Source organism: Schistocerca piceifrons, chromosome 1 (assembly GCF_021461385.2).
Source record: "Schistocerca piceifrons isolate TAMUIC-IGC-003096 chromosome 1, iqSchPice1.1, whole genome shotgun sequence".
Lineage (NCBI taxonomy): Eukaryota > Metazoa > Arthropoda > Insecta > Orthoptera > Acrididae > Schistocerca > Schistocerca piceifrons.
In genome coordinates, this window is record NC_060138.1 from 375,426,764 (window position 1) to 375,439,991 (window position 13,228).

At 42.0% G+C, this 13,228-nt stretch overlaps 1 pseudogene; it reads right to left on the reverse strand.

Annotated features, from left to right (window-relative positions):
- Positions 1 to 2,382: 2,382 nt before the first annotated feature.
- On the reverse strand, positions 2,383 to 2,500 carry LOC124723794 (annotated as a pseudogene).
- Between the last annotated feature and the right edge of the window lie 10,728 nt (positions 2,501 to 13,228).

Consider the following 13,228-nt stretch of genomic DNA (forward strand, 5'->3'; position numbering starts at 1 on the left):
ACTTGAGATAAGTGGTGTATGCCACCTCCCTAAACGATGTGCAGTCAGTACACAATTGTGTCTTCCGTGCATCCCAGGACATTCACAACCAACCATTTACAGAGTGCGTGAGTCGTAACACTGAAGGGCAGACAAGCATTGAGAAGAATGGACATCATATTGAGCACCTCCTCTGAACAAATGGCCATAGAGTGTATGCTTTGTAGGCTCCATTGTTAAAACACTTTTTTTCTTGTTTTGATGCGTACAATCGTTCCCTCGAATATTGGATCCTGTATAACTGAGGCAATGACGGCCAATGATCTCTTCAGTGCTGATGCACACCAAGCTCGAACTCTTGCGGTAATAGTGAAACGTCGCGAGTGACTATGGCTCTGAGCACTATGGGACTTAACTTCTGAGGTCATCAGTCCCCTAGAACTTAGAACTATTTAAATCTAACTAACCTAAGAACATCACAAACATCCATGCCCGAGGCAGGATTCGAACCTGCGACCGTAGCGACCGCGCGGTTCCAGACTGCAGCGCCTAGAACCGCGCGGCCACCCCGGCCAGCAACTAGTGACTATGAGCATTGGCACTACGTAAGTAGTGTGCTGTACGAGAATTTCGGTCTGACAGGAGGCATGCTGAGGTAGTCCATGCAGTTGTGCTGACCACAACGACCGACAGCTAGTGGGCAGCGCATCTGCCTAGTAGGCAAAACACCTGGGTTCGAATCCCAGTCCTGCATAAATTATCAACTTGACCTTTTTGATATAAATCAAGCCAACTGACGTCTAATGCCTGTAACTCTTATGTATTGTAACATTTCTTCAGTACTGTTTCCATCTGCAATTCCACGACACAGCGAATTAGGGAGCTGTAGTTGGTTACTGCTGCTATGTGAAGGGAAGATTAAGTTTTTATATAAATCTCGCACGGCGTATTTTAAACAAGGAGTGGAAGCCAGTTGACATAGGTCCTGTGTGTGCTTTCCCGTCACTCTGTCTCCCGTTCTCTCTCCCTTCCCCCCCCCCCCCCCCTTCCACCTCACCATTCTATCTCTGCCCCTTTCTCACTGTAGCAGTGGGAAGAACTGGAGGAGAACTGCGGGTACCAGATAGCGCTGTGTTGGCCGGATAATACGTGCTCGACTGCTTTCAGATATTCCAGACAAAGTTACGGAAAGGGAGGCGGACGGCACGAGGAGAAATCCATCACAATACGCGCTTTATGTGCTCGCAGAATGGTCTGGGATAACCATTGGCGAGGCCGTTACGGAAGGCTCGTCGAAGAGGGAGTGAAGGGAACGGAGCGGGCGGGCCGCTCTCCGCGTTACGGATTCCGCGGTAAATGGGGAGCCGGCCCGCGGCGGGGCGGGCACGTTCTTCGCGCCGGCCTCGCCTACTGTGCGCGCGTCACAATGGGCGAGCAGCAGCGCCCGCGTTTACCCTGGCTGGCTGCCGGAGCGGGCGGCCGCCGAATTATTCTCCGCAACAGTTCTGACGCTCTCTCTCCCCCAGCCACTCCCCCTGCTTAATGAGCAAGTTCTACAAGGGCTCTCCTGGCACAGTGCGCGGCTGGGCGCTGCTGGCGCTGGTGAGCAATTACGAAATTACAGCGCTTAAACCAGAACTCGGAGCAGTTTAGAAATACTCCGCGAGAAATAGAAATGAAATTTATGGAATTATCTTTAGTGTGTTCAACAGCTCTCCTGTGCGAGCAACAACATCTCTTATACACCACGGAAAACAATGTAGTAGTAGCAGGAGTAGGTCTATTGATATTGTGGATCACTTTTACAACAATCACGTACATGTCGAGTAATTGAATTTCAAGAACGACATACCTAATGCATATTTAGAGTGAACCTAAACTCTGCCAACCAAATTAGTCCTACCCGTACAAAAGTAGGACAGGTCTCTAGTTCACGATAAGTAACCCAAAATCTGTCAGATGTGGTAAGATCTTATGGGACCAAACTGCTGAGGTCATCGGTCCCAGATGTAACAGCTTCCCTATTTTAATAATATTTGTACGTAACTAGCTATAGCTGCATGACATTAACGAAAAGCAATTTTTGGCCATCAGCTATATAAGCTTTATTCTAGACCAGTTTCGGTTATTCCAACCATCGTCACTGGAAGACTGAACAAACAGAGAAATTCCGAAATATATGAAACTGAATTTCATCAGTTGATGTCTAACACTCCGTCGTCAGGCCACTAGTGGCCTACCGGGACCGTCCGTGTCATCCTCACTGGAGGATGCAGATAGGAGAGGCATGGGGTCAGCTAACTGGTCTCCCGATCGTTTTGATGGTATTCTTGACCGAAGCCGCTACTACTCGGTCGAGTAGCTCCTCAATTGGCATCAAGAGGCTGAGTGCACCCCGAAAAATGGCAACAGCACATGGCGGCCTGGATGGTCACCCATCCAAGTGCCGACCACGCCCAACAGCGCTTAACTTCGGTGATCTCACGGGAACCGGTGTACCGACTGCGGCAAGGCCGTTACTAGTTGATGTCTAACGAACAAAAAATAACTTTTTTTATGACTGCTATGTAATGGTTCATGTATCGATGTAATGTGTAACTTGTCGAAAGAAGAAAAATTCATGTCACTATTACGGTCGTTGACTTCCGTATTATTAGTGATAAAGACAACAGTTTATATTGTAGCGTAAATATGTGATCATGACATTACCTTATTTGGATGACAAGCTCAATCAAAGCAATTACTTTTTACAAAGGTGTTCCATTAGCTGTTATCTTTCCCCTGATTTCTCCAGCTAGTGTGTCATAGATCTTCTTATGTTTTTAATTCGCCGATGGTGATCTAAAGTTACATGGGCCAGAGATGCCGGTCACCTGTTAACAGCCAGTAATGCGTATCCATCCTGCCTGCCTGTTTCATGACATATCTAGCTTATGATTATTTTACATACCACAAAGTATCATCGTTATATCTTGTACGGTAATATGTCTTTTCAGATAAACATCTATAATTTTTAAGTACTGGATATGATGCTGATGTATGGCTCAAATAGCTCTGAGCACTATGGGACTCAACATCTATGGTCATCAGTCCCCTAGAACTTAGAACTACTTAAACCTAACTAACCTAAGGACATCACACAACACCCAGTCATCACGAGGCAGAGAAAATGCTGATGTATGTAGAGGCACAATTCTTATATTTTCGAACCTATCTTTTGTATACAGTAAATATATTTTTTTCTCTTTTCCTTCAGTCTTCCAATCATGATGGCTGAAATAACCGAAGGCTGTGAACAATAAATTTGAACACATACAGCTGATGCTTTTCTTTAAATTCTCTTCTTTAACCCTACTATATAACTTTAAATGTAAGCAAAGTGCAATGAAATTTAACTGCAAATATCGCATGGTCATAATGTAACTGACAGTTTTCTGAGTGCTGCAGGTGTTGGCCGTTCACATAGCAAGACACTGAAACATCTTAGCTATGTTCATCAATCGGCGGGCTCAAGGGTACGCTGAGAAGATAATAGTTCCACTGTCTGCCACCAGCTGAAAATATAGTGCTGTAAGTAGTAAGAATGTGAAATGTTTCCTGTTTTCACGTTTGCATGCTGTCTGTCGCTTGGTGATACGAGTTGATTTCTTTTGCGGAGTGGCTGTTAGTGTAAAAGGTATGAAGCGCAACGGTTGTTGAGAAGAAAGACCGTGCGCTTTTGGTAAAGTTGCCTTATCAGAACGGCAGCAATAGCATCGCTGCATTGCGGGAATGTCGACGACAGAAGGCCGGCCGAGGTGGCCGAGCGGTTTAATCGTCTAAAGAATGTGACCAAGAGGTCTGAAGAAACAGGTGAATTAGGTGGTGCAGCAGGGAGAAGGAGGAGAGCCCAAGAGCCCATTCCCACGACAGTTGTTGACGAATTTTCTCGAGCTATAGCCGTCCGTGCAGCACACGCCTCAAATTCTTCAGCCAGTGCTCGAACTGTCATCTGAATTGTCCCACATGATCAACAATTAAAAAGATAATTTCCTTCATTCTCGGTTCTTTTTTCTTCGAGGTGGTGACACCTCGGGGGCATGTGAAAGATATTCTTCGAGGAACATCACTAATGACGGCATCGTCTCTCGGTAATTTCAGGATGTGTGGCCTTCCAGATTCCCCACCCTAAGTCCATGTGACTTCCGGTGTGGAGATACCTGATTACAAGGGATATGTGCGAGCAGTGTCATCCGTGTCATTTTACGGATGCAACATGTTGCTGATTCGGGAGACCATACTGCACTCAAAAGATAACTTGTGTCTATCTTAATAAACGTACGTGGATCACCGTTGGCATTTGTTTGACCGTCCCTCCCTTTTTCCTGCACTTATACCACGTTCTGATTGCTTACGGCGTCGTATTTTCACCTTGTGGCTGAAAGTGGAAACATCATTTTTTCTCCCAGCATACTCTACGATCGCATAGATTAACGAAAGTATCTACGATGTTCAGGGATCTGCAGCGCTGCAGCACCGGGAACACCATAAAGTTAATTATAACGACCCGGTATTACAAAGATGCGATTTCGCACCACGCTTCCCCGCCCCATGGGGTAATTATCCACAGTGGTTGGGGAATTGTGTACTCGAAAAGGGAAGCTTATATTAACTACGCATGAGTGAAAATAACTGTCACTTAAATTATCTACCATTACTGTTAGGAAGTTATAATACTGAAATGTATTTAAACAATAATATGGAATGAGTAATCACTTTAATTGTCACATTTCAACAGTTTTTAGAGTGTTCATTTCTTGGAAAAGTAGTTATCAAAAATAAAATCTTGGAGTGGTTTCTCCGCCACATGCAACATGATTCTAAGCAGATCTACCAACACATCTGTACAACAACTCCTTGTATTTACCTGTTTTCCCACAGAGACGTCATTCTTTACTATGCGTGGTTACTGATATCTGTGTGCCAATAAACTGGCTGTCGTAATTATCGCCATAATCACCAGTGCTGGAAACAAACAAATGGTTCTGAGCACTATGGGACTTAACTGCTGGGGTCATCTGTCCCTTAGAACTTAGAACTACTTAAACCTAACTAACCTAAGGACATCATACACAGCCATGCCCGGGTCAGGATTCGAACCTGCGACCGTAGCGGTCGAACGGTTCGAGACTGTAGCGCCTAGAACCACTCGGCCACTCCGGCCCGCTGCTGCAAACACCCGATATCTCCAATGACTATTGTGTTTCTCCCTTAACTTCCGTTCTTATTCTTCAATACCGTCCGTTGTTTCTTTTCATTTCTTACTTTCTTCTTCAGTTCAGCTTTTTGAGCTTCTTTTGCACAGGAGTGAGCTCATGCTCTCTTTCAGCGCCCCCATTACCGCTATCTGCCATTACATGCTAACGCGATCAGTTTCTGTTTGTTAAACGTTATACTTATAAAGCAACGGAAATTAGTTATAACTGTAGTCTTAGCTTCTTATCGTCTATCTGATTAAATTACAAGAAAATTAGCCTGCTGTACTGGCCTCACACCTACGCATTCCACCTTACACTTACACATTCCACAGCTCAAACTGGCATCTGTCTTCTTGTTCTCGTTTGTTACTCACAGGAATCAGAAGAGGGCAGCAGTGGTCGGAAGTCATCACGTTTATCGCAGGCTTCAAACATTAAATGCATACGATTACCTGCTGTGCACAGTTATTCGTCTCTCTCGCAGTTGCATTTATTTTGAATCCCTATTCCGCAACCCCGTCATTGTGTCTGTTTTCCACTGAAAACGTCTGTACAACAGTGGAAATGTCGACGGTATGTACTGTCAGTCATGTTTGGAAACAAACTATTACCATTGAATTACTTAACTCGCTACTGAAAGTGGTATTGTTGCTCTTCGCTCTCAAGCTGTGCAACTTGGATGCGTCTCTGGTTTGGTTTTCAGGCAGTGTTGGATCTACGTGAAATGGTTCAAATGGCTCTGAGCACTATGGGACTTAACACCTATGGTCATCAGTCCCATAGAACTTAGAACTACTTAAACCTAACTAACATAAGGACATCACACACATCCATGCCCGAGGCAGGATTCGAACTTGCGACCGTAGCAGCCGCGCGGCTGCGGACTGAGCGCCTAGAACCGCTAGACCACCGCGGCCGGCGATCTACATGAACATGACGCTATGTTGATAGGTTTACTGGTGAAGCATAAAAAAGCACAACAGTTAGCCAACTAAAATTAAGTTTTAATGTGACGAATAAAGGGAGAATTACCGTTTCGAACAGTAAGTACCGTGAATGTTTGTTTCCACATAGCACATGCCTTCGACATTTGCGCTGTTGAGCAGCTGTTTTCAGGACAATATAAACACACGACATTCAAGTACACTGTAATGAACCACAAGAGACCATGGGCCCCTTATACCCAAAAAATCAGTAACTATCCCTGATCAAACTCTGAATTTTTTTCGGTCAAGTCCGGTTTCGACCTATACAGAGGTATTTACATACTAGCAGGTCAAGTTAGGAAAGAATGGTGTAGTTTTCGGAAGGAACCATCCCATCATTTGTGTGATGTAATTTATGGAAACCATTGAAAACATCAATAACGATGGCCAGTTGGAGATTAAAGCTCCCATGCTGTAGAGCTATTGGTTCATTCCAGCGGATAATTTTTTAAAATTTTTTCTTCAACCATCTACAGCTATGTGTACATCTGTAGTCTTTTTTGTTTATCAGATTCGTGTTCTTTATACAGAAATTTTTATTAAAGCCGTCGTAGTATAGCTGTCGACTGCTGCGTTGCTTAAACGATCAGAGCTATTTTTAACAGAACGCTCACAGTGACGCTCGGCTATATAAACTGGATCTCTGGATGTTGCATTGTTATTCAACATAATATTTGATATATTTAACTTATTTTGAATTAAATAAAAACTGGCTAGTTTTCTTTCATCCACTAATAGGCGAACACTGTTCTCTAAAAACACTCACTACTCAATTAAAATATCGTTGTTTTGGCCACTTCTTGTAGACTATCATAAGCGCAGATTACGGTAGTTTTCCTAGTAGTTACCTGTGCGCTAGATGTGTTGCACGTATATCGGGAATAACCTCATAACGATCGCATTCTTTGCGTACGTTATCTGTGTCTTACTACATTCCACTGAAACTGAAGCGATGAACCGTCTAGAAACTGAGTACAGATGTATAACCTACGGAACATTTTTGTTCTACATAGTTATCCTCTTATCTGTTACTTAAAAGTAAACAGTATTTGTAGCAAAATTGAAACTGTCATTGTTCAGTTCAGGTTTTGTTCGAAAACTGGCGATTTGTGTCATGAAACAGAGGGATATTGTAGTAAAAATAAAGAAAACAATACAGATTTATCTCATTGCGTTAGTAAACGCAATTTCTTCAAGAAGAATACAAAATAAAAAATCAAACATCGCTGCAATCCTTCGTAAAAGGTAATTTGCGTTGGTTACATAAAAGCGCAGAAGTTACGCCATTAACTAATTTTTATTACTTATCAAATTATGCTGTGTAAGGTTATAAAACACACAATGGACTAACACTGAATGAAGTATGATTCTGATTATGTGCAAGACAAACAAACAAACAAACAAAGACAAATAAAACGAAGAGAGGTCGTCTGTTCCCAATTCCTCTGATTTACATATGTTGCTTTCCCACCAATGCTACTAATACTACAGGTAACCATACGATTTACTACGTCATTTGTGTAGTATACCTAAACTACCAAACCGTGGTATTGATAGAGCGCAAGTTTACAGATCACGAAATATACTTCTTCGTGTAAGAATCATAAATTACAGAAACTCAGTAATTGCTTTCAATCTTCAGTATCCCGTCAGCTTGGCTTATTAAACAGCAGAGATTGCACCTCAGTGCCATACACTGAAAAACTTCCAAGTACAGCAAATAGTTATTAGTGCACTGTGTCGTGGCTGCGAGGTAACTGATTACAACATTCCTGTAACACAGAGAACCCAAAACAAACATTTTGCAGATTTTTATATTAAATAACAACTGCTATAAGAATTGTTACCATTCGTACAATGAAGACCCAAGGAAACCTGTACACCTGCCTAGTATCCTGTAGGGGTCCGCGAGCAAGCAGAAGTGCCGCAATAGGACGTGGCATCGACTCGACTAATGCCTGAAGTAGTGCTGGAGGGAATTTACACCATGAATCCTGCTAGGATGTCCATTAGTCAGTAAGAGAGGGAGGGGTCGGAGATCTCTTCTGAACAGCACGTTGCAAGGCATCCCAGACATGCGCAATAATGTTCATGTCCGGCGAGTTTGGTGACCAGCGCAAGTGTTTAAACTCAGAAGATGTTCCTGGAGTCGTTGTAGCAATTCTGGACGTGTTGGGTGTCGCATTGTTCTGCTCGAATTGCCCAAGTCCGTCGGAATGCACAATGAACATGAATAGATACAGGTGATCAGACAGGATGCTTATGTATGTGTCACCTCTCAGAGTCGTTTCTAGACGCATCATCAAGGTCCCATATCACTCCAACTGCGCACGCTCCACACAATTACAGAGACTCCACCAGCTTGAACAGTCCCCTACTGACACGCAGGGTCAATGGGTTCATGAGGTTGTCTCCAAACCCGCTTACGTCCATCAGCTCGGTACAATCTGAAATGAGACTCGTTCAACCAGGCAACATGTTTCCAGTCATCAATAGTCCAATGTCGGTGTCGACGGGCTCAGAAGAGGCGTAAAGCTTCGTATCGTGAGGTCATCAGGGGTACACGAATGGGCCTTCGGCTCCGAAAGCCTGTATCGATAATGTTTCGTCGAATGGTTCATGTGCCAATTGTTGATGACCCAGCATTTAAATCTGCAGCAATTTGTGAAAGGGTTACACTTCTGTTATTTTGAACGATTCTCTTTAGTCTTTGTTAGTCCCGTTCTTGCAGGAACTTTTTCCGGTCTCAACGATATCGGACATTTGAAGTTTTCCCGGATTCCTGATATTCACAGTGCACTCGTGAAATGATCGTACAGCAAAATCCCCACTTCATCGCTACCTCGAATATGCCGAGTCCGTTCAAACTCACTTAAATTTTGATAACCTACCATTTAGCAACAGTAATGGATCTAGTAACTGCGTCTGTCACTTGTTGTATTATATAGGCGTTTCCGGCCACAGCACCGTATTCTACCTGTCCACATATCTTTGTATTTGAATACGGTTGCCTATACCAGTTTCTCTGGCGCTTCAGAGTATAACCCATTATACGGCATACTTTGGGATGTGTCGTGGAAGTGCAAAAATCCACGGTGTGTACAGCGCAAATTGTGTATTAGTACAATCGTCTTTAACGCAAAACAACTCTTCTAACAACAGCGCAATCTATTTTGTTTTATCTCTAGTGTGCAACACTGTTTCGTTTATACATTCCTGCAAAAAAGTTATTTCATTATGTAAAAAGTTGGCGCTACACTGTTCATTCGTCTTTCAAAAGCAGTCACTGCACGCATTACATTTACTACACAATCCCCTAACTACAGGACCGCTTCAACGATGTTTAGTTTCCATTTAGTGTAATGCCACTTCTCAGTTTATTATTTGACAAACTGAAGCAGCACCCCTTCTTAATGAGTGAGATGTTGAGTTCAGAAAGAGAGTAGGATAACAAGATGTTAATACTGCGCATTTCTCTGTAACGATTAAAAAACAAAAGTAGGGGATTCAACTGTAATATGGAAATGTATTGTGGCATGACACAGGTATACTTCAAATTTAACTGATACATATTTTACCACTCTCTGTGTTATGTTAGTTAGCCTGCACAATAGGAAATTTACGAGGTTCATTAGTGTTTTATTCCTGGCAATTTTATGTTTCTCCTTTCGTGGCAAATATAAGACGAAACTAGTTTTTTGTCCACGATCATGGCAGAGACGTTTGTGCAGTCATTAGCAAAGCTATTTTCTCATAACTGAATGGTAAATATACTCATAAGGTAGAGCTGAAAATCTCCAATATTTTGAACATATCTTTACAAAAACCCCAATTTTTGTTTTCGTTAATTATTCGTATGGGCCTTTTCTGCAGTATGAAAACTATGTTCGTATGTTATGCATTTGTTCCCCAGAAAAGACTACTGTTAATTATTAACAATCGAATGTATGTACGAATAGCACTTAACTAAAGGACACTGGCTGTTACACAAATGGCTCTGAGCACTATGGGACTCAACTTCTGAGGTCATTGGTCCCCTAGAACTTAGAACTAATTAAACCTAACTAACCTAAGGACATCACAAACATCCATGCCCGAGGCAGGATTCGAACCTGCGACCGTAGCGGTCTTACGGTTCCAGACTGCAGCGCCTTTAACCGCACGGCCACTTCGGCCGGCAGTTGTTACACACTAGTGACAAGAGTAGGCACATAACAGGCTGATGACATTCTGTTTGAAAGCTTCCTTGCGTACCCATAAACCTTCAGGACTCATTAAATTATGTTTGTTTTTCAATAGTTAAGGTACCGTCTACATTTAAGAGCAAATTAATGCTATTAATTTTCTTTATACTCAGTGTAACTCTATTGCGTACTGAGGATGGAAAGCTAGAGTGAACTGTAATGAAAGCAAGTTTTTTTTTTTTTTTTGTTAATTGTGGGTTTCCGGGTATTCTGCGGAGCTTTTGTTTCCATTTTTTGCACATTATTTCGACGATCGACCTATCCGTCTTCTTCAGGTGCTTCGAGTTTTGATGCTATGTGTACTTGCTGCCTCGAATTCAACCAGACTGTGAACTATTTTTAGTCTTGGGTCGCCATTTATGGCCGAATTCGATTCCCAACTCCCACTGCGCCCTTTCATGCTCTTTTGTTTTCCAATAAACGCGCTGACCTTCTATGAAACACAATTCTCTCAGCGCTGGTGGACGTGATGGAAGGCGAGATCTCAATAAATTGAGTGCCTGATCCGAAGTCTTTATTTAAATTGAAACTTCGTTGCGAAAAAAGAATGACTTTTCTCTAAGAGAATAGTTTTGCTTATAATACTGTAATAGCATGTATGTCTAGCATGAAATTTGCGTCCATGCTTACTGTTTTGTTTGTGTTTGGAATATTTATCCTTTACTGTTTGCGTTTTTATTTCATGTCACACTCAAGTTGCTTCATAGTAACATTGCCTTTTTACGGTATTTCACACTGTGTTGTAGATAAGTCACTATGTACTTAAGAAAAGCTAAAAAGTAAACAAGAAAGCAATCAAATTCTTCATTCATCTCAGAAAATTTCCAGAGAGGTACAATTCGTCCCCTGAATTGAATAGTTCAGTTTTGTTTTGTAATTTTACTTTTATTTTTAAAATAAAGATGTGTTGTTTTTTAATTATGTGTTGCTGCCAGTCATCCATGAGTTGTTTTCACAATCTACGAGTAAGTATATCCTTAACAAACGAGTTTAGTTATTTTGGCAGGAAAATTACGACGACCGAATTAACGAGGATATAAAACGTAGGCTGGCAACAAGAAGAAAAAGGAAAATATGTGTGAGGAAAACAGCACGTGGTACAGGCCACCAGTAAACATGACTATAAAATTCTTCTTTGGAGTTGCGCGGTGCTTCGCAGCGTGCTAGGTAACAGAGATGGAGCGAAAGGTGTTATAAACTTTCATCTCAGAAAGGTTGTAATGGGGTACAATTTTTGAGATTTTAAAGCGGGCACTAACCTTTAGAGTGGTAGGGTTTGGCACCAAAATTCGCTTTTTCTTTAGGAAGTCGTGTAAAATACATAACGAATGGTCATACACGAGGACCTATCAAACAGATTCCATGTAAACACTTAACTGATACTAACAGTACAAAATAAGCGTGTTTGAACAAATACAAGTAAATGCTGAGAGGTATACAGGATGATTCACGAAGATATGCTAATACTTTAATATGTTATTTTACAAGTAAAACTAAAGAAAAAAGTTCATACAAGGATAGGTCTACAGATGTTTAGTTACGGAGTTACGGCTAATAAAAGATTCTGCTTGAAATTTCTCACCTTAGCTAATATGAAGCCATCGCAACACTATGCGAGGTTAAAGTAAAACACGAGTTCAATTTATGTTTTTGTTATTGGTCTGGTGAAGCGAATAAAACATGACCCAGACGTGTATCTGCAGAAGTTTTCCAGAATATCCAGAGAAACAATGGTTTTATACAAGTAAATTTATTTACTCTCAATTAAAAATGTAGGAACTTTTATGCAATTGCCGGTAACCGTTAGTGAGTTGTTTCAGTCATTTCCTAACCTTGAAACGAGTTAGTTTTCTATATTGTTCAGTGAAAAAACATAATAACAGTGTATTTAAGTGAAACCACACAATAACTGTTGTAGTTTGTAGATTATTTACGAATTAGGGATGCCTTTAAATTTACGATAGAGGAATACACCGATATAGTTTTTATTTATGGAAGATGTGACAGTAATACTACGGCTGCAGTTGACGAATACCGCGTACTTTATCCAACTCGGAGGATTCAGAAGCATGAACCATTAGTGGAGTATTTCGAATAGTATGGGAGACAGGTTTTCTACCTAGCGTTCATAATCAGTACGAGCGCACGATACAAGAAGACGATGAATATTATGGATGCTGTTCAACGTAGCGAGGGTACCAATACGCGACTTAAACAAGGTGATCAAAAGTATCCGGACACTCACAAAAACATACGTTTTTCATACTAGGTGCATTGCGCTGTCACTTACTGCAAGGTAATTCATATCAGCGACCTCAGTAGTCATTAGACATCGTGAGAGAGCAGAATGGGGCGCTCCGCGGGGCTCACGGACTACGAACGTGGTCAGGTGATTGGGTGTCACTTGTGTCATACGTCTGTACGCGAGATTTCCACGCTCGTAAACATCCCTAGGTCCACTGTTTCCCACGTGATAGTGAAGTATAAACGTGAAGAGACACGTATAGCGCAAAAGCGTACAGGCCGACCTCGTCTGTTGACTGACAGAGACCGCCGACAGTTGAAGAGGGTCTAAATATGTAGTAGGCAGACGTCTATCCAGAACATCACACAGGAATTCCAGACTGCATCAGGATCCACTACAAGTACTATAACAGTTGGGCGGGAGGTGAGAAAACTATCATTTCGTCGTCGAGCGGCTGCTTATATGTCACACATCACGCCGGTAAATGCCAAACGACAACTCGCTTCGTGTAAGGAGCGTAAACATTGGACGATTCAT